The sequence below is a fragment of the Triticum urartu genome, unplaced genomic scaffold (assembly GCF_003073215.2).
Source record: "Triticum urartu cultivar G1812 unplaced genomic scaffold, Tu2.1 TuUngrouped_contig_231, whole genome shotgun sequence".
In the NCBI taxonomy this organism is placed as follows: Eukaryota; Viridiplantae; Streptophyta; class Magnoliopsida; order Poales; family Poaceae; genus Triticum; species Triticum urartu.
Genome location: NW_024112782.1, coordinates 32,348 through 54,617, shown reverse-complemented (window position 1 = coordinate 54,617; position 22,270 = coordinate 32,348). Strand labels below are relative to the sequence as shown.

Below are 22,270 nucleotides of genomic sequence, written 5' to 3'. Positions count from 1 at the left end.
GCACACTTTACATGTTTTGTAGCAGGTAGTGGCTCCAATTGCAGTAATGTGGGAGAGCTCTGTCCTTTAAACCTTGGTGGTCTATTAGAGCTATATTATCTAGCAAAAGTGACAGAAGAAGATGCAGAAGCGGCAAACCTCGTGAATAAGCAGGACCTAAGAGAATTGACTCTAGGATGGACCCATGGACAATATCATTATAAGGAAATAGTTGTGCGGATGATGCAAGAGTCCTGGCCAAACTCAAACCTCATGATGGGCTGCATGCTATAAGCATATTGTCCTATGGAGGAACAACCTTTCCAACATGGATGACTATGTTGCAAAATTTGAAGGAGCTCACGCTGGAAAATCTTGACTGTTTGGAGAGATGGGGGGAAATAGATAATGATGAGATGCATAGTGAAAACATAATAATCTTTCCTCGGCTTGAGAAGTTACGTATTATTGGCTGTACAAAGTTGACAGCATTGCCAGGACGCCCGTCCTTCCCTGAGCTCCAGAACGCTTGTATCAGATATTGTCCAGATTTGAGAATCACAGCTGAATCACCAAAGCTCAGTGTATTAAACATGGACGGAAGTGAGGTAAAGTTGTTCCGGTGGTTATCTAGACATATGACTTCATTGACCAATCTGGAACTGGAGAGCACTGCGTACAGAGCCACCCCGGAGGCTAAGTATGGATTGAGGGAAGTGTTGGATGTCAAGGAAAAATTGAATGATGATGATATACCCCTGACAGTTTTGGTGTTAAAGAGCTTAAAATCAAGTATAACAGAGCTATGTGCATGTTTTGTACACCTTCAAGATTTGTCAATTAATTTCTGTGATGCACTCATCCACTGGCCAGAAAGAGAGTTCCAAGGATTAGTATCCTTGAGGAAGCTTCAGATTAGCTTCTGCAATAATCTGATTGGATATGCACCAGATTCTGCCGAGCCATCAACATCATCAGAAACGAGTCAACTCCTGCCAAGTCTAGAGTCTCTGGTGATAAAGGCATGCCACAAGTTGGTTGAGGTCTTCAACATACCTCCATCTCTCAGGAGAATGAAAGTTGAACATTGTGAAATGGTTGAGTCCCCATTCGGCAGGAGGCTGCAGCAAGGACAGTCAGCATTGTCCATTCATCAACAGTCATCCAGTATGCCTGAGGTGTCATCATCATCGCCCGGAGCAGTGCCAGAGCATTTAGAAGAACTAACACTAATTATGTGTTATGGCTTAACAGGGGTCCTCCATCTCCATCCGTCCCTCAAGGAGCTAGTAATTCGTCGCTGCGGTGGGTTGACATCTCTGGAATCCCGCTCGGGAGAGCTCCCATCGCTGAAGCACCTCAGTCTTTCTGAATGCCTTACGCTGTCATCCCTACCGGATGAGCCAGTATCATACTTACTTCTCGAATATCTTGGCATTAGCTACTGCCCTGATCTGAAGACGCTCCCTGCAAGCCTGCAAAAACTGTTGGGCAAAATTGACAGGGAATATGTAGATGCTCATCACTATGGAAGTAAGCGTGCATTATACAATTACTTCCTCTATTACTTACTAGTGAGTACTTAATGCACTATCTAGATAATGGTAATATCATCACTAGTAGGACAACAGAAAACTGGTTGTTTCTTCAACCTAAATTCGTCATTTCTTAATTTATTGATGCCCCTTTAAGTGTAAGTTTTTACATGATTAATCTGTGCAGATAAGCCTATACTGCTGAAACCGAAGACATGGAAATATGCCATCCGCAGAGATTAGAGAGCTATGAGCAGAATCACAAGAATACCAATACCAGTAGGGAAGTTGTCATGCAGGTTGTGATCTAGAAGTATGCCTATCACTGCTGGAACTCTTTAGCTGTTCTTTTTTTAGCAAAAATAAACTTAAAATCTGATACCTTTTTGCAGAACTGTTCCAACACATGGTGTTGCAAGCCTCGGAAGGATCCTGAAAGCGCCCCTATAATACTATTTGGCTATCATTCCGTTCCCAGAAAGAGATCTTGTTTGGATAATCTCTGTTTACCTGGAGTTGTATTTATATTTTCCACCTCTGTTTACCTAGGGCTATATGTATCATCGTATTTCTTTCCGAGAAAAAGTTTTGTAAAAAAATCTGTTGCAGTTTCCCTGTTTTATTTATGGACTTGTATAATATAGAGTACCAAGATTTACAGTCAATATTCTGTTTACCATGTACTATAACACTGACCATCATATATGGTATCTGAAGCTGTCGCTTTGCCCTCATAACTTTGCACTAGAAATATTGTTCACTAGTGATGTTTGGAATTTTGGTTTTGCCGTTGCGACCCACTTCATATTTTTAGTACTATAAATTGGATTGCACAACGGGTTGAGCCTTGTAGTGATGAAACGCTCTGTGGCAACTTCTTGAGTCGTCACAATTTCCACCTGAATCTCTTTAGGCGTGAACTGGGCAAGGCTGAACCTGGTCTCTTTTTGTTCCTCCACCCTGCTGCTGCACCCTCATTTCTCCCTCTTCTCGATGCACCGGGTCGGTCAACCCAATTGTGTAGAGTTTCAGTACAATCCTAGAACATAGCATTGAACCAGCTGAACCATTTTTTATTTTTTATTTTTATGGCCAACAATACTGTTCTGAACTGATTTCACCCTTCTTTGTGCCTACCAGACCAAAGCAATGTGTGTCTAACTTGTGGGGACATGTGTTATCATGACCATCGGAGCCATTAAAGGATTGGAATAAGGTTTTCTTACATGAAAATGCTTTCAACTCCAGACAAATTCGATCATATTAATTTGACTAGCGGGTCAAGTAGTTGGTGTTAAGTCATTCTAGGTTTTTTCTTTTTTGTTGAGAAATTGACTTCTCTTGAGGAAAGGTTCGAAATTGGACGTAAGTTTTTTTTTTGAGACAAGAGGAGGAGATGAGGCAGAGGACAGGGGAGGGAGGGAGGTAGCCTCTTCAAGGCCAGCTCACATCGGGGGAGGAAGATGACGGCGCCCAGCTGCCGTCGTCGTCCGGCGCCACCGTCCCCGTTCCTCTCCGCTTCTCCAGCAACCGTCCGGAGAGTGGGCACGCCAAAGACTTGCGAGTGGTGGAGCAACCACGGGTGGGACGGGGGAGCGGCAGGAGCTGCCGGCGGCTCAGATTCAGGTAAGAACACTGAACCCAAGAATATTCTAGCAGCGGGCTACTGCATTTTTAGGTGACCTTCTGTTGAGTATTTTACCTCCACTGCATTTTCTACCGCATCACAGTGATGACAGACGGCAACATTTATCTAGATATAATATTAAGACACGGTTGTATATATATCCATGTTTTCCCCCATATCTCATGCTTCTGAAACCAATGATGGGTTTCGTAGTAATTTCCAAAAAATTCCTACGCTCACGCAAGATCATAGTGATGCATAGGAACGAGAGGGGGAGAGTGTGATCTACGTACCCTTGTAGATCGACAACGGAAGCGTTTGGTTGATGTAGTCGTACGTCTCCACGGCCCGACCGATCAAGCACCGAAACTACGGCACCTCCGAGTTCTAGCACACGTTCAGCTCGATGACGATCCCCGGACTCCGATCCAGCAAAGTGTCGGGGAAGAGTTCCGTCAGCACGACGGCGTGGTGACGATCTTGATGTACTACTGTAGCGGCTTCGCCTAAGCACCGCTACAATATTATCGAGGACTATGGTGGAAGGGGGCACCGCACACGGCTAAGAATATGATCACGTGGATCAACTTGTGTTTCTCTGGGGTGCCCCTGCCTCCGTATATAAAGGCTCAAGGGGGGTGCGGCCGGCCTAGGAGAGGCGCGCCAGGAGGAGTCCTACTCCCTCTGGGAGTAGGATTCCCCCCCCCAATCCTAGTTGGAATAGGATTCGCGGAGGGGGGAAAAGAGAGAGGGGGGCCGGCCCCCTCTCCTTGTCCTATTCGGACCAAGGGGGGAGGGGCGCGCGGCCCATCCCTAGCCACCTCTTCTCTCTTCCACTAGGCCCATTAAGGCCCATTAGTTCCCGGGGGGTTCCGGTAACCTCCCGGTACTCCGGTAAAATCCCGATTTCACCCGGAACACTTCCGATATCCAAACATAGGCTTCCAATATATCAATCTTCATGTCTCGACCATTTCGAGACTCCTCGTCATGTCCGTGATCACATCCGGGACTCCGAACAACCTTCGGTACATCAAAACATATAAACTCATAATAAACTGTCATCGTAACGTTAAGCGTGCGGACCCTACGGGTTCGAGAACAATGTAGACATGACCGAGACACGTCTCCGGTCAATAACCAATAGCGGAACCTGGATGCTCATATTGGCTCCTACATATTCTATGAAGATCTTTTATCGGTCAGACCGCATAACAACATACGTTGTTCCCTTTGTCATCGGTATGTTACTTGCCCGAGATTCGATCGTCGGTATCCCATACCTAGTTCAATCTCGTTACCGGCAAGTCTCTTTACTCGTTCTGTAATACATCATCCCGCAACTAACTCATTAGTTGCAATGCTTGCAAGGCTTAAGTGATGTGCATTACCGAGAGGGCCCAGAGATACCTCTCCGACAATCGGAGTGACAAATCCTAATCTCGAAATACGCCAACCCAACATGTACCTTTGGAGACACCTGTAGAGCTCCTTTATAATCACCCAGTTACGTTGTGACGTTTGGTAGCACACAAAGTGTTCTGGCAAACGGGGGTTGCATAATCTCATAGTCATAGGAACATGTATAAGTCATGAAGAAAGCAATAGCAACATACTAAACGATCGGGTGCTAAGCTAATGGAATGGGTCATGTCAATCAGATCATTCAACTAATGATGTGATCCTGTTAATCAAATGAAACTCTTTGTCCATGGTTAGGAAACATAACCATCTTTGATTAACAAGCTAGTCTAGTAGAGGCATACTAGTGACACTCTGTTTGTCTATGTATTCACACATGTATTATGTTTCCGGTTAATACAATTCTAGCATGAATAATAAACATTTATCATGATATAAGGAAATAAATAATAACTTTATATTGCCTCTAGGGCATATTTCCTTCAGTCTCCCACTTGCACTAGAGTCAATAATCTAGATTACACAGCAATGATTCTAACACCCATGGAGCCTTGGTGCTGATCATGTTTTGCTCATGGAAGAGGCTTAGTCAACGGGTCTGCAACATTCAGATCCGTATATGTATCTTGCAAAATTTTATGTCTCCCACCTGGACTAAATCCCGGATGGAATTGAAGCGTCTCTTGATGTGCTTGGTTCTCTTGTGAAATCTGGATTCCTTCGCCAAGGCAATTGCACCAGTATTGTCACAAAAGATTTTCATTGGACCCGATGCACTAGGTACGACACCTAGATCGGATATGAACTCCTTCATCCAGACTCCTTCATTTGCTGCTTCCGAAGCAGCTATGTATTCCGCTTCACACGTAGATCCCGCCACGACGCTTTGTTTAGAACTGCACCAACTGACAGCTCCACCGTTTAATGTAAACACGTATCCGGTTTGCGATTTAGAATCGTCCGGATCAGTGTCAAAGCTTGCATCAACGTAACCGTTTACGATGAGCTCTTTGTCACCTCCATATACGAGAAACATATCCTTAGTCCTTTTCAGGTACTTCAGGATGTTCTTGACCGCTGTCCAGTGATCCACTCCTGGATTACTTTGGTACCTCCCTGCTAGACTTATAGCAAGGCACACATAGTCTGTACAGCAGCATTGCAATACATGATAGAGCCTATGGCTGAAGCATAGGGAACATCTTTCATCTTTTCTCTATCTTCTGTAGTGGTCGGGCATTGAGTCCGACTCAACTTCACACCTTGTAACACAGGCAAGAACCCTTTCTTTGCTTGATCCATTTTGAACTTCTTCAAAATCTTGTCAAGGTATGTGCTTTGTGAAAGTCCAATTAAATGTCTTGATCTATCTCTATAGATCTTTATGCCTAATATGTAAGCAGCTTCACCGAGGTCTTTCATTGAAAAACTCTTATTCAAGTATCCCTTTATGCTATCCAGAAATTCTATATCATTTCCAATTAGTAATATGTCATCCACATATAATATCAGAAATGCTACAGAGCTCCCACTCACTTTCTTGTAAATACAGGCTTCTCCAAAAGTCTGTATAAAACCAAATGCTTTAATCACACTATCAAAGCGTTTATTCCAACTCCGAGAGGCTTGCACCAGTCCATAAATGGATCGCTGGAGCTTGCACACTTTGTTAGCTCCCTTTGGATCGACAAAACCTTCCGGTTGCATCATATACAACTCTTCTTCCAGAAATCCATTCAGGAATGCAGTTTTGACATCCATCTGCCAAATTTCATAATCATAAAATGCGGCAATTGTTAACATGATTCAGACAGACTTAAGCATCGCTACGGGTGAGAAGGTCTCATCGTAGTCAATCCCTTGAACTTGTCGAAACCCTTTTGCAGCAAGTCGAGCTTTGTAGACAGTAATATTACCGTCGGCGTCAGTCTTCTTCTTGAAGATCCATTTATTCTCAATTGCTTGCCGATCATTGGGCAAGTCAACCAAAGTCCACACTTTGTTCTCATACATGGATCCCATCTCAGATTTCATGGCTTCAAGCCATTTTGCGGAATCTGGGCTCACCATCGCTTCTTCATAGTTCGTAGGTTCATCATGATCTAGTAGCATGACTTCCAGAACAGGATTACCGTACCACTCTGGTGCGGATCTTACTCTGGTTGATCTACGAGATTCAGTAGTATCTTGTTCTGAAGTTTCATGATCATTATCATTAGCTTCCTCACTAATTGGTGTAGGTGTCATAGAAACAGTTTTCTGTGATGCACTATTTTCCAATAAGGGAGCAGGTACAGTTACCTCGTCAAGTTCTACTTTCCTCCCACTCACTTCTTTCGAGAGAAACTCCTTCTCTAGAAAGTTTCCGAACTTAGCAACAAAAGTCTTGCCTTCGGATCTGTGATAGAAGGTGTATCCAATAGTCTCCTTTGGATATCCTATGAAGACACATTTCTCCGATTTGGGTTCGAGCTTATCAGGTTGAAGCTTTTTCACATAAGCATCGCAGCCCCAAACTTTTAGAAACAACAACTTTGGTTTCTTGCCAAACCATAGTTCATAAGGCGTCGTCTCAACGGATTTTGATGGTGCCCTATTTAACGTGAATGCGGTCGTCTCCAAAGCATAACCCCAAAATGATAGCGGTAAATCAGTAAGAGACATCATAGATCGCACCATATCTAGTAAAGTACGATTACGACGTTCGAACACACCATTATGCTGTGGTGTTCCGGGTGGCGTGAGTTGCGAAACTATTCCGCATTGTTTCAAATGTACACCAAACTCGTAACTCAAATATTCTCCTCCATGATCAGATCGTAGAAACTTTATTTTCTTGTTACGATGATTTTCAACTTCACTCTGAAATTCTTTGAACTTTTCAAATGTCTCAGACTTATGTTTCATTAAGTAGATATACCCATATCTGCTTAAGTCATCTGTGAAGGTGAGAAAATAACGACATCCGCCACGAGCCTCAATATTCATCGGACCACATACATCTGTATGTATGATTTCCAACAAATCTGTTGCTCTCTCCATAGTACCGGAGAACGGTGTTTTAGTCATCTTGCCCATGAGGCACGGTTCGCAAGTACCAAGTGATTCATAATCAAGTGGTTCCAAAAGTCCATCAGTATGGAGTTTCTTCATGCGCTTTACACCGATATGACCTAAACGACAGTGCCACAAATAAGTTGCACTATCATTATCAACTCTGCATCTTTTGGTTTCAACATTATGAATATGTGTGTTACTACTATCGAGATTTAATAAGAATAGACCACTCTTCAAGGGTGCATGACCATAAAAGATATTACTCATATAAATAGAACAACCATTATTCTCTGATTTAAATGAATAACCGTCTCGCATCAAACAAGATCCAGATATAATGTTCATGCTTAACGCTGGCACCAAATAACAATTATTTAGGTCTAATATTAATCCCGAAGGTAGATGTAGAGGTAGCGTGCCGACTGCGATCACATCGACTTTGGAACCGTTTCCCACGCGCATCGTCACCTCGTCCTTAGCCAATCTTCGCTTAATCCGTAGTCCCTGTTTCGAGTTGCAAATATTAGCAACAGAACCAGTATCAAATACCCAGGTACTACTGCGAGCATTAGTAAGGTACACATCAATAACATGTATATCACATATACCTTTGTTCACCTTGCCATCCTTCTTATCCGCCAAATACTTGGGGCAGTTCCGCTTCCAGTGACCAGTCTGCTTGCAGTAGAAGCACTCAGTTTCAGGCTTAGGTCCAGACTTGGGTTTCTTCTCTTGAGCAGCAACTTGCTTGATGTTCTTCTTGAAGTTCCCCTTGTTCTTCCCTTTGCCCTTTTTCTTGAAACTAGTGGCCTTGTTGACCATCAACACTTGATGCTCCTTTTTGATTTCTACCTCCGCAGCTTTCAGCATTGCGAAGAGCTCGGGAATAGTCTTATTCATCCCTTGCATATTATAGTTCATCACGAAGCTCTTGTAGCTTGGTGGCAGTGATTGGAGAATTCTGTCAATGACGCAATCATCTGGAAGATTAACTCCCATTTGAATCAAGTGATTATTATACCCAGACATTTTGAGTATATGCTCACTGACAGAACTGTTCTCCTCCATCTTGCAGCTATAGAACTTATTGGAGACTTCATATCTCTCAATCCGGGCATTTGCTTGAAATATTAACTTCAACTCCTGGAACATCTCATATGCTCCATGACGTTCAAAACGTCGTTGAAGTCCCGGTTCTAAGCCGTAAAGCATGGCACACTGAACTATCGAGTAGTCATCAGCTTTGCTCTGCCAGACGTTCACAACATCTGGTGTTGCTCCAGCAGCATGCCTGGCACCCAGCGGTGCTTCCAGGACGTAATTCTTCTGTGCAGCAATGAGGATAATCCTCAAGTTGCACCATCATCTTTCAACTTTGCTTTCTCAGGGAACACATTAAAATTCAACGGAACAACAGCACGGGCCATTTATCTACAATCATAAACAAGCAAGATACTATCAGGTACTAAGTTCATGATAAATTTAGGTTCAATTAATCATATTACTTAAAGAACTCCCACTTAGATAGATATCCCTCTAATCCTCTAAGTGATTACGTGATCCAAATCAACTAAACCATGTCCGATCATCACGTGAGATGGAGTAGTTTCATTGGTGAACATCACTATGTTGATCATATCTACTATATGATTCACGCTCGACCTTTCGGTCTCCGTGTTCCGAGGCCATATCTGTATATGCTTGGCTCGTCAAGTATAACCTGAGTATTCCGCGTGTGCAACTGTTTTGCACCCGTTGTATTTGAACGTAGAGCCTATCACACCCGATCATCACATGGTGTCTCAGCACGAAGAACTTTCGCAACGGTGCATACTCAGGGAGAATACTTCTTGATAATTTAGTGAGAGATCATCTTATAATGCTACCGTCAATCAAAGCAAGATAAGATGCATAAAAGATAAACATCACATGCAATCAATATAAGTGATATGATATGGCCATCATCATCTTGTGCTTGTGATCTCCATCTCCGAAGCACCGTCATGATCACCATCGTCACCGGCGCGACACTTTGATTTCCATCGTAGCATCGTTGTCGTCTCGCCAATCTTATGCTTCCACGACTATCGCTACCGCTTAGTGATAAAGTAAAGCATTACAGCGAGATTGCATTGCATACAATAAAGCGACAACCATATGGCTCCTGCCAGTTGCCGATAACTCGGTTACAAAATATGATCATCTCATACAATAAAATTTAGCATCATGTCTTGCCATATCACATCACAACATGCCCTGCAAAAACAAGTTAGACGTCCTCTACTTTGTTGTTGCATGTTTTACGTGGCTGCTACGGGCTTAAGCAAGAACCAATCTTACCTACGCATCAAAAACCACAACGATAGTTTGTCAAGTTGGTGCTGTTTTAACCTTCGCAAGGACCGGGCGTAGCCACACTCAGTTCAACTAAAGTTGGAGAAACTGTCACCCGCAAGCCACCTATGTGCAAAGCACGTCGGGAGAACCGGTCTCACGTAAGCGTACGCGTAATGTCGGTCCGGGCCGCTTCGTCCAACAATACCGCCGAACCAAAGTATGACATGCTGGTAAGCAGTATGACTTATATCGCCCCCAACTCACTTGTGTTCTACTCGTGCATATGACATCAACATATAAAACCTAGGCTCGGATGCCACTGATGGGTTTCGTAGTAATTTCAAAAAAATTCCTACGCTCACGCAAGATCATAGTGATGCATAGCAACGAGAGGGGGAGAGTGTGATCTACGTACCCTTGTAGATCGACAACGGAAGCGTTTGGTTGATGTAGTCGTACGTCTCCACGTCCCGACCGATCAAGCACCGAAACTACGGCACCTCCGAGTTCTAGCACACGTTCAGCTCGATGACGATCCCCGGACTCCGATCCAGCAAAGTGTCGGGGAAGAGTTCCGTCAGCACGACGGCGTGGTGACGATCTTGATGTACTACTGCAGCAGGGCTTCGCCTAAGCACCGCTACAATATTATCGAGGACTATGGTGGAAGGGGGCACCGCACACGGCTAAGAATATGATCACGTGGATCAACTTGTGTTTCTCTGGGGTGCCCCTGCCTCCGTATATAAAGGCTCAAGGGGGGGGGGTGCGGCCGGCCTAGGAGAGGCGCGCCAGGAGGAGTCCTACTCCCTCTGGGAGTAGGATTCCCCCCCGCCCAATCCTAGTTGGAATAGGATTCGCGGAGGGGGGGAAAGAGAGAGGGGGGCCGGCCCCCTCTCCTTGTCCTATTCGGACCAAGGGAGGGGAGGGGCGCGCGGCCCATCTTGGGCTGCCCCTTCTCTTTTCCACTAAGGCCCACTTAGGCCCATATAGCTCCCGGGGGGTTCCGGTAACCTCCCGGTACTCCGGTAAAATCCCGATTTCACCCGGAACACTTCCGATAGCCAAACATAGGCTTCCAATATATCAATCTTTATGTCTTGACCATTTCGAGACTCCTCGTAATGTCTGTGATCACATCTGGGACTCCGAACAACCTTCGGTACATCAAAATGCATAAACTCATAATATAACTGTCATCGTAACCTTAAGCGTGCGGACCCTACGGGTTCGAGAACAATGTAGACATGACCGAGACACGTCTCCGGTCAATAACCAATAGCGGAACCTGGATGCTCATATTGGCTCCTACATATTCTACGAAGATCTTTTATCGGTCAGACCGCATAACAACATACGTTGTTCCCTTTGTCATCGGTATGTTACTTGCCCGAGTTCGATCGTCGGTATCCCATACCTAGTTCAATCTCGTTACTGGCAAGTCTCTTTACTCGTTCTGTAATACATCATCCCGCAACTAACTCATTAGTTGCAATGCTTGCAAGGCTTAAGTGATGTGCATTATCGAGAGGGCCCAGAGATACCTCTCCGACAATCGGAGTGACAAATCCTAATCTCGAAATACGCCAACCCAACATGTACCTTTGGAAACACCTGTAGAGCTCCTTTATAATCACCCAGTTACGTTGTGACATTTGGTAGCACACAAAGTGTTCCTCTGGCAAACGGGAGTTGCATAATCTCATAGTCATAGGAACATGTATAAGTCATGAAGAAAGCAATAACAACATACTAAACGATCGGGTGCTAAGCTAATGCAATGGGTCATGTCAATCAGATCATTCAACTAATGATGTGATCCTGTTAATCAAATGACAACTCTTTGTCCATGATTAGGAAACATAACCATCTTTGATTAACAAGCTAGTCTAGTAGAGGCATACTAGTGACACTCTGTTTGTCTATGTATTCACACATGTATTATGTTTCCGGTTAATACAATTCTAGCATGAATAATAAAATTTTATCATGATATAAGGAAATAAAGAATAACTTTATTATTGCCTCTAGGGCATATTTCCTTCAACCAAAACCATGCAATTGCAGCACTTGTCTGGATTTACGTATTCGTATCTGGTGTTTCGGGCACTGTTTATTGGTCCTATGTATTCCTTTAGTTACTTCTTCATGAATTCGTGTGCATGCTTGTAAAAGAAAGTTAATGTATACTCCCTCCGTTCCAAAATAGATGACTCAACTTTGTACTATTTGGAACGGAGGGAGTAGCTTTCAAAAGTGTGAATTTAGTCAAGCAAACAGAGTGTTGAGTCTGTGAACAGGCCCAAACTTTAATTTATTACTGCTGCCCGTAAAAAACAACAGATAGCGCTGGGCTTTCAGTTGTTCAGCGGTGCTGGGCTTCCTAGGGTGCCTGGGAATTCAGATAGCACTGCCTCGTAAATCCCCCCAGTGAGCGCCGACGGGATCCTCAAACCAAGCCGAACCGGAGGAGGAGGGGGCCATAGCGCCGCCCTCGCTCCTCTTTGCTTCTCCAGCATCCTCAAGACAAACGCATTCCAACATGTACGTCTCCGCTTCGGAATTCAAGTAGATACTTGCTAGCATTATTTGCCTCCATTTTCATTACAAGCAAGGAAGCAAGCACATGACTGTTAGGCTGCTTGTTCACCTTTATGTGCTTCACTGTGTTCTCTGCGTGCCAATGGCATAGTGGACGCCAATTGTAAAAAGACTCGGTTTCTTCGCCTCTGGCATTAGCATTGGCAACAAATAGTAAAAAGTAATTATCCTGTAGGCATCCAACTGGCCTCGTTAGCATAAATATATTACTGACATGGTCCCTTTCATAATAGTATTGCGTATTACTGGGAATCATCACAGCATCACGTTCCTGCACACTAATCTGTGTGATGCAGCATGGCTACTAACATTTGTCTAGATAGCGCAGCAATGCGCTCACACTTGCAAATAGATGTAGCCCTGACCGATGACCGTTGTTGAAGGCGCTGCCATTGGGCGCCAAGAAAACAATTTTCCTGAAAAGATGCTACTCAAAAGCAGTGATGTTTTATTAAGTACGAGTATCTAGAACACTACAACTGTCATTTGTATATTGTGCTAGTGAGGAAACCAAGCACATCCACATGTAATACCTCTTCCTGTAAGTCGTAGCTAGCATTTGCTTCCATCTTCCTCGCAACCAAGCAAGCGCATCTTGCACAGACCATTTTCTTATCCACTCGCACTGCACTTGACCTTCTCTGTGTTCTTGGTGTTCCGATGGCGGCGGTGGGGGCCACCATGGTGGTCGGACCACTGCTCAAAATCGTGATGGGGAAGGCGTCCAACTACCTCCTTGACAAGTACAGGGTGTTGAAGGGCATGGAGGAGCAACATGAGATCCTGATGCGCAAACTGCCTGCCATCCTGGACATCATCACCGATGCCGAGCAGGCGGCAGCCCAAAGAGAAGGGGCAGCGGCCTGGCTCCAGGCCATCAAGAAGGTGGCTTACAAGGTGAATGAAGTCTTCGACGAGTTCAAGTACGAGGCACTTCGTCGTGAAGCAAAAAGGAAGGGGCACTACAAGGAGCTTGGCTTCGATGTGGTAAAACTCTTTCCCACTCACAACCGTTTTGTATTCCGTAACAGGATGGGAAGAAAGCCCTGCAAGATTGTGCAGGCCATCGAGGTCCTTGTGATTGAAATGAATGCCTTTGGCTTTAAGTATCAACAACAACCGCCGGTATCCTGTCAGTTGCGGCGGACAGACCATGCTATCACTGACCCAAAGGAAATCAAGGAAATCATCAATGTATCCAGAGCCAATGATAAGACTGAAATTGTTAGTAGACTAGTTATGCAATCTAACAATGCAGATCTCACAGTTATTCCCATCATTGGAATGGGGGGTCTGGGCAAGACCACATTTGCACAAGTTATCTATAATGTACCCAGAATTCAGAAGCACTTTGATTTGCTGCTATGGGTGTGTGTCTCTAACAACTTTGATGTGGATTCTCTGGCTACAAGAATAGTTGAAGCAGCTCCTGAGAAGAAGGATGATGGCACAAAAGAAACCGCTTCCAAGAAAAATAAAACACCACTGGATAAACTTCAGGATTTGGTCAGCGGGCAAAGGTACCTCCTTGTACTTGATGATGTCTGGAATAAAGAGGTTTATAAATGGAAACAGCTTAAGGCCCGACTTCAACATGGTGGCATGGGTAGTCTGGTTTTGACAACAACTCGTGATGGTGGAGTTGCAGAAATGATGCGTACTGTTGAAGCATATAATCTCACAGCTTTGAAAGATCAATACATAAAGGAAATTATCAAGACAACAGCATTTAGCCATTTCAAGAAGGAAGAGGAAAGGTCTGCTGAGTTGGTGAATATGGTTGATAAGATTGTGGGGAGATGTTCTGGCTCTCCTTTAGCTGCAACAGCACTGGGCTGCATGCTGTCTACCAAGACCAGTAAGGAGGAATGGGAGACTGTATTAAGGAGAAGCAGCATTTGCACCGAGGAGAATGGAATCTTACCAATACTCAAGCTCAGTTACAACGACTTGTCGCCGCGTATGAAGCAATGTTTTGCTTTTTGTGCAATATTTCCCAAAGATCACAAGATTGATGTGGACAAGCTGATCCAACTATGGATTGCACATGGCTTCATCCAGGAAAAGCAAGTTCGTCTTGAAACCATTGGCAAACATATTTTCAATGAGCTGGCCTCAAGGTCATTCTTTCAGGATGTGGAACAAGTCCAAGCCACGGTCAAGGAAGTTGAAGACACCTGGTCGTGTTATTCCAGAACTACATGTAAAATTCACGATCTTATGCACGATGTTGCACTGTCTGTAATGGGAAAGGAATGTGTCTTGGCAACTGAGGAACAAGGCAAAATTGAATCTGTTGTCGCAACAGAGGAAACAAGTCAGAGTGAGTGGCTTCCAAACACTGCTCGTCATTTATTTTTGTCATGCAAGGAACTAGAAAGAAAATTGAATAGTTCTCTAGAGAAAAGCTCTCCAGCTATCCAAACTCTTCTATGTGATAGGTATATGAAAAGTTCGTTGCAACATTCATCAAAATATAGCTCTTTGCAAGCATTACAACTCTGTTCACAGAGAAGATCGTTTCCGCTGAAACCAAAACATCTGCATCACCTGAGGTACCTAGATCTCTCAAGAAGTAGATGTATCAAGGCACTTCCTGAAGATGTGAGCATTCTATACAACCTTCAAACGCTCTCTCTGGCTGTGAATCTCTTTGTAGACTTCCAAGACAAATGAAGTATATGACTTCCCTTTGTCACCTTTACACTCATGGTTGTCCAGAGCTTAAGTGCATGCCCACAGACCTCAGGAAACTCACATCCCTTCAGAGACTTACATGCTTTGTAGCAGGTAGTGACCCTAATTGTAATAAGGTTGGAGAGCTTGGAAATTTAAACCTTGGTGGTCAACTAAAGCTACGTAATCTGGCAAACGTGACAGAAGTGGATGCAAAAGCAGCAAACCTTGTGAACAAGGAGCTAAGAGAACTGAGATTAACATGGACCTTCGGATGGAATTATTATAAATATAATACTAGCTGCCGGGATAATGAAGAGGATGCAAAAGTGCTCGAGAATCTCAAACCTCATGATGGACTACATGCCATAGGATAGAGTCATATGGAGCCACCACCTTCCCAACATGGATGACTATGTTGCAAAACATTGTTGAGATCCATCTTTTTAGCTGTACAAAACTAGTATGGTTGTTCAGCAGTGAGTGTGATACATCGTTTGCATTTCCAAATCTGAAGGAGCTTATGCTAAAAAGTCTTGTTTGTTTGGAGAGATGGTGGGAAATAGATAATGATGGGATGCAAGGAGAGGTGATGATGTTTCCTCTACTTGAGAAGCTGCATATTAGCAACTGTGTAAAGTTGAAAGCATTGCCAGGACATCCGACCTTCCCTAAGCTACAGAATGTTTGTATTAAGAATTGTCCAGGGTTGGCAACTACAGCTAAATCACCAAAGCTTAGTGTATTGAAGTTGGAAGGACGCGAGGTAGATTTGTTCTTGTGGGTGGCGAGACATATGACTTCATTGACCAATCTGGAACTGACTAGCATTGAACAGAGTACAACCTCAACGGGGGCTGAGAATAGTTTGAGGGAAGTGGTGAACATCAAGGAGAATGGGAATGCTCAAGACTTTCCTCTAGAAGTTTTGGTGTTAAAAGACTTTAAGTCAGGTATAAGTGTAACAGAGCTGTGTGCATGCTTTGTACACCTTCAAGATTTTTCAATTGCGAGGTGCCATACGCTCATCCACTGGCCAGAAAAATTGTTTGAAGGATTGGTATTCTTGAGGAAGCTTTGGATTGAGGAATGCAATAATCTGACTGGATATGCACAATCTTCTGCTGAGCAATCAACTGTTGGGGAACGCAGTAATTTCAAAAAAATTCCTACGGACACGCAAGATCATGGTGATGCATAGCAACGAGAGGGGAGAGTGTTGTCTACGTACCTACGCAGACCGACTGCGGAAGCGTTGACGCAACATAGAGGAAGTAGTCGTACGTCTTCCCGAGCCGACCGATCCAAGCACCGTTACTCCGGCACCTCCGAGTTCTTAGCACACGTACAGCTCGATGACGATCCCCGGGCTCCGATCCAGCAAAGCGTCGGGGAGGAGTTCCGTCAGCACGACGGCGTGGTGACGATCTTGATGTTCTACCGTCGCAGGGCTTCGCCTAAGCACCGCTACAATATGATCGAGGTGGAATATGGTGGTAGGGGGTACCGCACACGGCTAAGGAACAATCTCAAGGATCAACTTGTGTGTCTAGAGGTGCTCCCCTGCCTCCGTATATAAAGGAGCCAAGGGGGAGGGGGCCGCCGGCCAGGAGGAGGGCGCAGGAGGAGTCCTACTCCTACCGGGAGTAGGACTCCCCCCCCCCAATCCTAGTTGGACTTGGATTCCCCGAGGGGGAAAGAGAGAGAGGGGGGCCGGCCACCTCTCCTAGTCCTAATAGGACTAGGGGAGGGGGGGGCACGGCCACCTTGGGCTGCCCCTTTCTCCTTTCCACTAAAGCCCATTAAGGCCCATATGGCTCCCGGGGGGTTCCGGTAACCTCCCGGTACTCCGGTAAAATCCCGATTTCACCCGGAACACTTCCGATGTCCAAATATAGGCTTCCAATATATCAATCTTTATGTCTCGACCATTTCGAGACTCCTCGTCATGTCCGTGATCATCACTCCGTAACTTCGGTACATCAAGCATAAAGTTTAAGCGGACCCTACGGTTCGAGAACAATGTAGAAATGACCGAGACACGTCTCCGGTAAATAACCAATAGTGGGACCTGGATGCCCATATTGTCTCCTACATATTCTACGAAGATCTTTATCGGTCAGACCGCATAACAACATACGTTGTTCCCTTTGTCATTGGTATGTTGCTTGCCCGAGATTCGATCGTCGGTGTCCAATACCTAGTTCAATCTCGTTACTGGCAAGTCTCTTTACTCGTTCCGTAATACATCATCCCGCAACTAACTCATTAGTTGCAATGCTTGCAAGGCTTATGTGATGTGCATTACCGAGAGGGCCCAGAGATACCTCTCTGACAATCGGAGTGACAAATCCTATTCTCGAAATACGCCAACCCAACATCTACCATTGGAGACACCTGTAGAGCTCCTTTATAATCACCCAGTTACGTTGTGACGTTTGGTAGCACACAAAGTGTTCCTCCGGCAAACGGGAGTTGCATAATCTCATAGTCATAGGAACATGTATAAGTCATGAAGAAAGCAATAGCAACATACTAAACGATCGGGTGCTAAGCTAATGGAATGGGTCATGTCAATCAGATCATTCAACTAATGATGTGACCTCGTTAATCAAATAACAACACTTTGTTCATGGTTAGGAAACATAACCATCTTTGATTAACGAGCTAGTGAAGTAGAGGCATACTAGTGACACTAAGTTTGTCTATGTATTCACACATGTATTATGTTTCCGGTTAATACAATTCTAGCATGAATAATAAACATTTATCATGATATAAGGAAATGAATAATAACTTTATTATTGCCTCTAGGGCATATTTCCTTCATCAACATCATCAGAAACCAGTCAACTCCTGCCACGTCTAGAGACTCTGACTATACGGAGTTGTAGAAACTTGGTTGAGCTCTTCAACGCCCCTGCATCTCTCAGGACAGTTTACATTTATAATTGCAGTAAGCTCGATTCCACATCCGGCAGGAAGCAGCAACAGGGACAGTCAGTATCATCGACTCATCAAGGGTCATCCAGTATAGAAGAATTATCATTGTACAACTGTCATGGCTTAACAGGGGTCCTCTATATTCCCCCGTCCCTCAAGAGACTAGACATTGTTAACTGTGGTCGGTTGGCATCTCTGGAAACCCGCTCTCCCGAGCTCCAATCCTTGGAGTACCTCCAGCTTATGTACTGCAATTCCATGTCATCCCTACCGGATGTGCCACAAGCATACTCGTCTCTCCAACATCTTCTCATTGGAGACTGCCCTGATATGAAGACGCTCCCTGGAAGTCTGCAGCAACGCCTGGGTGGCATCCAGTGGGTGCACATAGATGCGCATCTTTATGGAAGTAAGCACACAGCAATTACCTTCTCTATTACTACTTGCTAGCGGGTGTTACATGTGCTAGTTAGAATGATAATAACTTCACTAGTAGTACGACAGAAAAATAGAGCAAGTTAAATATTCCTTTATCTAATTTCGTCATTTCTTTCATGATTTTCCTTGAAGTGTAAGTTCTTACATTAATAATCCATGCAGAGCCTATGTTGCTGAAGCCGAAGACATGGAAATATATCTGCAAAGGTTGAACTACTATTCCCAAAGACTCGGAAGATATGCTGTCTGCAAAGGTTGGTGATATTGTACCCCTAATATTTATTTTGACAGAAAAAGGATACATGCCTCATCATTGTAGTTTGGCTTTCTTCTGGTGTTGATCGTGCATGGCTTCCTTGCAGAATCCTTCAAGCATGGACAGACTGACGGAAAGAGAGATCACTTGGAGTAGAACTATTGTCTTGCAAGACCCACCAGTATCAACAATTGGTATTGCCATGTTTGTTTTGTGATGTTGCCACACGAAAGTTGTTGCCATGTTGAATTGCGAGATCAGTAGTCAGAAAGCGCGGCAAACACTATTTTCCATCATTTGTTTCTATCCCCAGAAAGAGATCTTGTTTGACTAATCAGTAGTTGTATTCTGCACTTCTGTTCACCTATGGGCTGCTATACCATTGTATTTCTTTTTCGAAGTTCTGCCTGGCACTGTCAGGTTTTTTTGTCGAAATTCTGTCAGTATTTCTTTTTTGGGTGCTATGCTCAGAAGAGGTAACTTGTTAGCCCAATTTTTGGTAGGTCTGTCTGTTGGTCTCTGTATGTCTGTATGTATAACTGTACTATTACTATTTTGACTTGTGCATACATGTACTGTTATTTGGTGACCATTATGTTATATCTGAAGCTGTTGGTTCCCCCTTATACTGCGACATTCAGCCCTGGGCACCGTCAGTTTGTATCAAAATTCTGCCACCATTTTCGAATTTTAGTTAGTTATGGACTTGTATGACAGTAGTAGTATCTATACTGGGCAACCAACAGTGTGTTTAACACATAACAGTGCTACTATTTTGGTTCGTACATGCATGCACTGTTATTTATGAACTATTTGAGCTGTCGATTTGCACTCGTACTCTGCCCCAGCTAGGAATACTGTTCTGAAGTGATGTTAGGAACTTTTGTATGCATTGCATCATAGCGATCCACTTTGAATTTTATGTACCAAGTTTCTCATCAAGGTTCGATATTCAGCACGAACCACTTTAAGTTCCCCGTCGATTCTTCATCCAGGAGGAGGATGGTCTAGAGCTTCATACGTGATCAGCCAGCCATTGATGCAACCGTGCCAATAATCGGGCAATCTCCCTCCCTTCTCCCTGATTTGGAAACCTGAAAACCACCAAGAACAATACCAAAAAGTTCAGGAAAAAAATCCGTCACTGAAACAAAACCAATCACTACTGATTACCAACAGGATGAGGTGCAAATTTCATAACGTTCTTTCTTTAGATGAAAAAACAGAACGCTTACATGTTCTAAAATGAGTTGATATGATGATCAATTCGATGAGTTCACTGCATTCATCTATATGTATGTCCAGAGAAACGAAGCATGACACTGTCAGGCAAGTGCAACAATATGTATAACTGATTTCAGGCAGTAGCTTTGGATCAAACAAGGCATGTGCTGTCTGACAAGTGCAGCGGTACGTAGCGGCTGGTTTCAGATTTAGCATTGATCAGCCAGTTACAAGTACTCTTCTACAGTACTCCATATGCACTGTAGACCAATTTTGATTTTGACTGCCACCATGAAAAAAATGTAATCATGTTCCCACCCATTAATCTCACCGGAATTATGTTAACAAATGCATTCTCAAAATTTTAACATATGGGTAATAATAAATTTTCTCACTGATATGTTTAGTACACATTCTTATATGTGAGGGACAATATTTTTCTTGGAGAAACATTTCTACTCGGACATTTTTTTACAAGTGCGTAGTTATTTGTATACTTTATGCGGGAGAGCAAGGCTAACCTAGCATCTGATACCAACGTTGGATAAATGAGCAACTAGTATTCACTGAAGGCCAGAGGTCAGTACATATACATGTGTGGCAAAGTGCAGAAAACCCCTTATACATTGGGGATATACAGACAAATGACTATACACATCTAACAGGCATCTCTAGAAAATTGCTCTCCTGAGCTCCAACCCTTGGAGTACCTCGAGCTTGCGCACTGCAATTCCCTGTCATCCCTACCGGATGTGCCGCAAGCATATTCATCTCTCCAATATCTTCGCATTATAGACTGCCCTGGTATGAAGACCCTCCGTGCAAGCCTACAGCAATGCCTTGGGAGCATCCAGCAGGAATACATAGATGCCCGTCTTTATGAAAGTAAGCACGCAGCAATTACCTTCTATATTACAACTTACTAGCGAGTGTTAAATGTGCTAGTTAGAAAATGATAATAGCTTCACTAGTAGTACGACAAAAAACTAGAGCAGGCTTCTGTCGTACTACTAGTGAAGTTGTTATCATTTTTGTCATTTCCTTCTAATAAGTTTTACAGAGGAGTGCAACCTTCTAAATCCGTCATTTCCTTCTAATAAGTGTAAGTTTTACATGACTAATCTGTGTAGATAAGCCTATGCTGGTGAAGCCGAAGACATGGAAGTATGTCTGCAAAGGTTGAACTACCGTTTCCAAAGACTTGGAAGAGATGTTGTCTGCAAAGGTTGGTCATATTGTATTGTACCCCTCGGATTTATTTTTTGACGGTAAAAAACACATGCCCCATCACTATATGTTTGGCTTTCTTCTGGTGTTGATCGTGTATGGCTTGTTTGCAGAATTATTCCAGCACATACAGACGGACGGAAAACAGAGACACATGGAGTAGAAGTATTGTCCTGCAAGACCTGCCATGATCAGAAACTGTTTGTTGCCATGTCGTTTGTGACACCGTTGCCAGGATCAGACACCTACAGGAAGCTTTCGAACACTATTGTCTATCATTAACTTGATCTTGTTTGAATAATTAGCATGCGTATTTCAACTTCTATTCGCCTACGGGCTGTTATATCGTTGTATTTGTTTTTCAAAATTCTGGCCTAGCACTGTCAGTTTGTCGTCAAAATTCTGTTAGTATTTCCATTGGGTGCTATATATTACCAGAAGAGGGGACTTTTGGTATGTCTGTCCGTCAATTATTTGTATGACTGTGTTAACCCTTTTGACTTGTACATGCTGCACTGTTATTTGCCGACCGTAATGTGTATCTGAAGTTGTGGATTGCACTAGGAATACTGCCACGTTCTGCCCTTGGCACCGTCAGTTTTTATCAAAATTCTGACACAGTTTCACAATTTTATTTTTGGACTTGTATATCAGACACTCATAATTTATAAAGTCCACATTGTGACATTGTGTTTACCACATACAACCGTACTACCGTTTTGATTTGTACATACATGCAGTGTTATTTTTTGACTGCTTGAAGCTGTCGATTTCCACTCATACTCTGACTAGGAGCACTGTTCAGGTTTTATGTAATAAGTACAGAGGCAGGACTTCAATTTCTCAGGATTCGATATTCATCACGAACCACTTTAAGTTCCTCATCGGTCGTTCGTCGAGGATGATGATGATGATCTAGATCTTCCTCCTTGCACAGCAGGCATGATC

General features: G+C 43.7%; 1 pseudogene; it reads left to right on the top strand.

Moving 5' to 3' along the window:
* Positions 1-13,320: 13,320 nt before the first annotated feature.
* Positions 13,321-21,278, top strand: LOC125526915 (annotated as a pseudogene).
* The last annotated feature ends 992 nt before the right edge of the window (positions 21,279-22,270 follow it).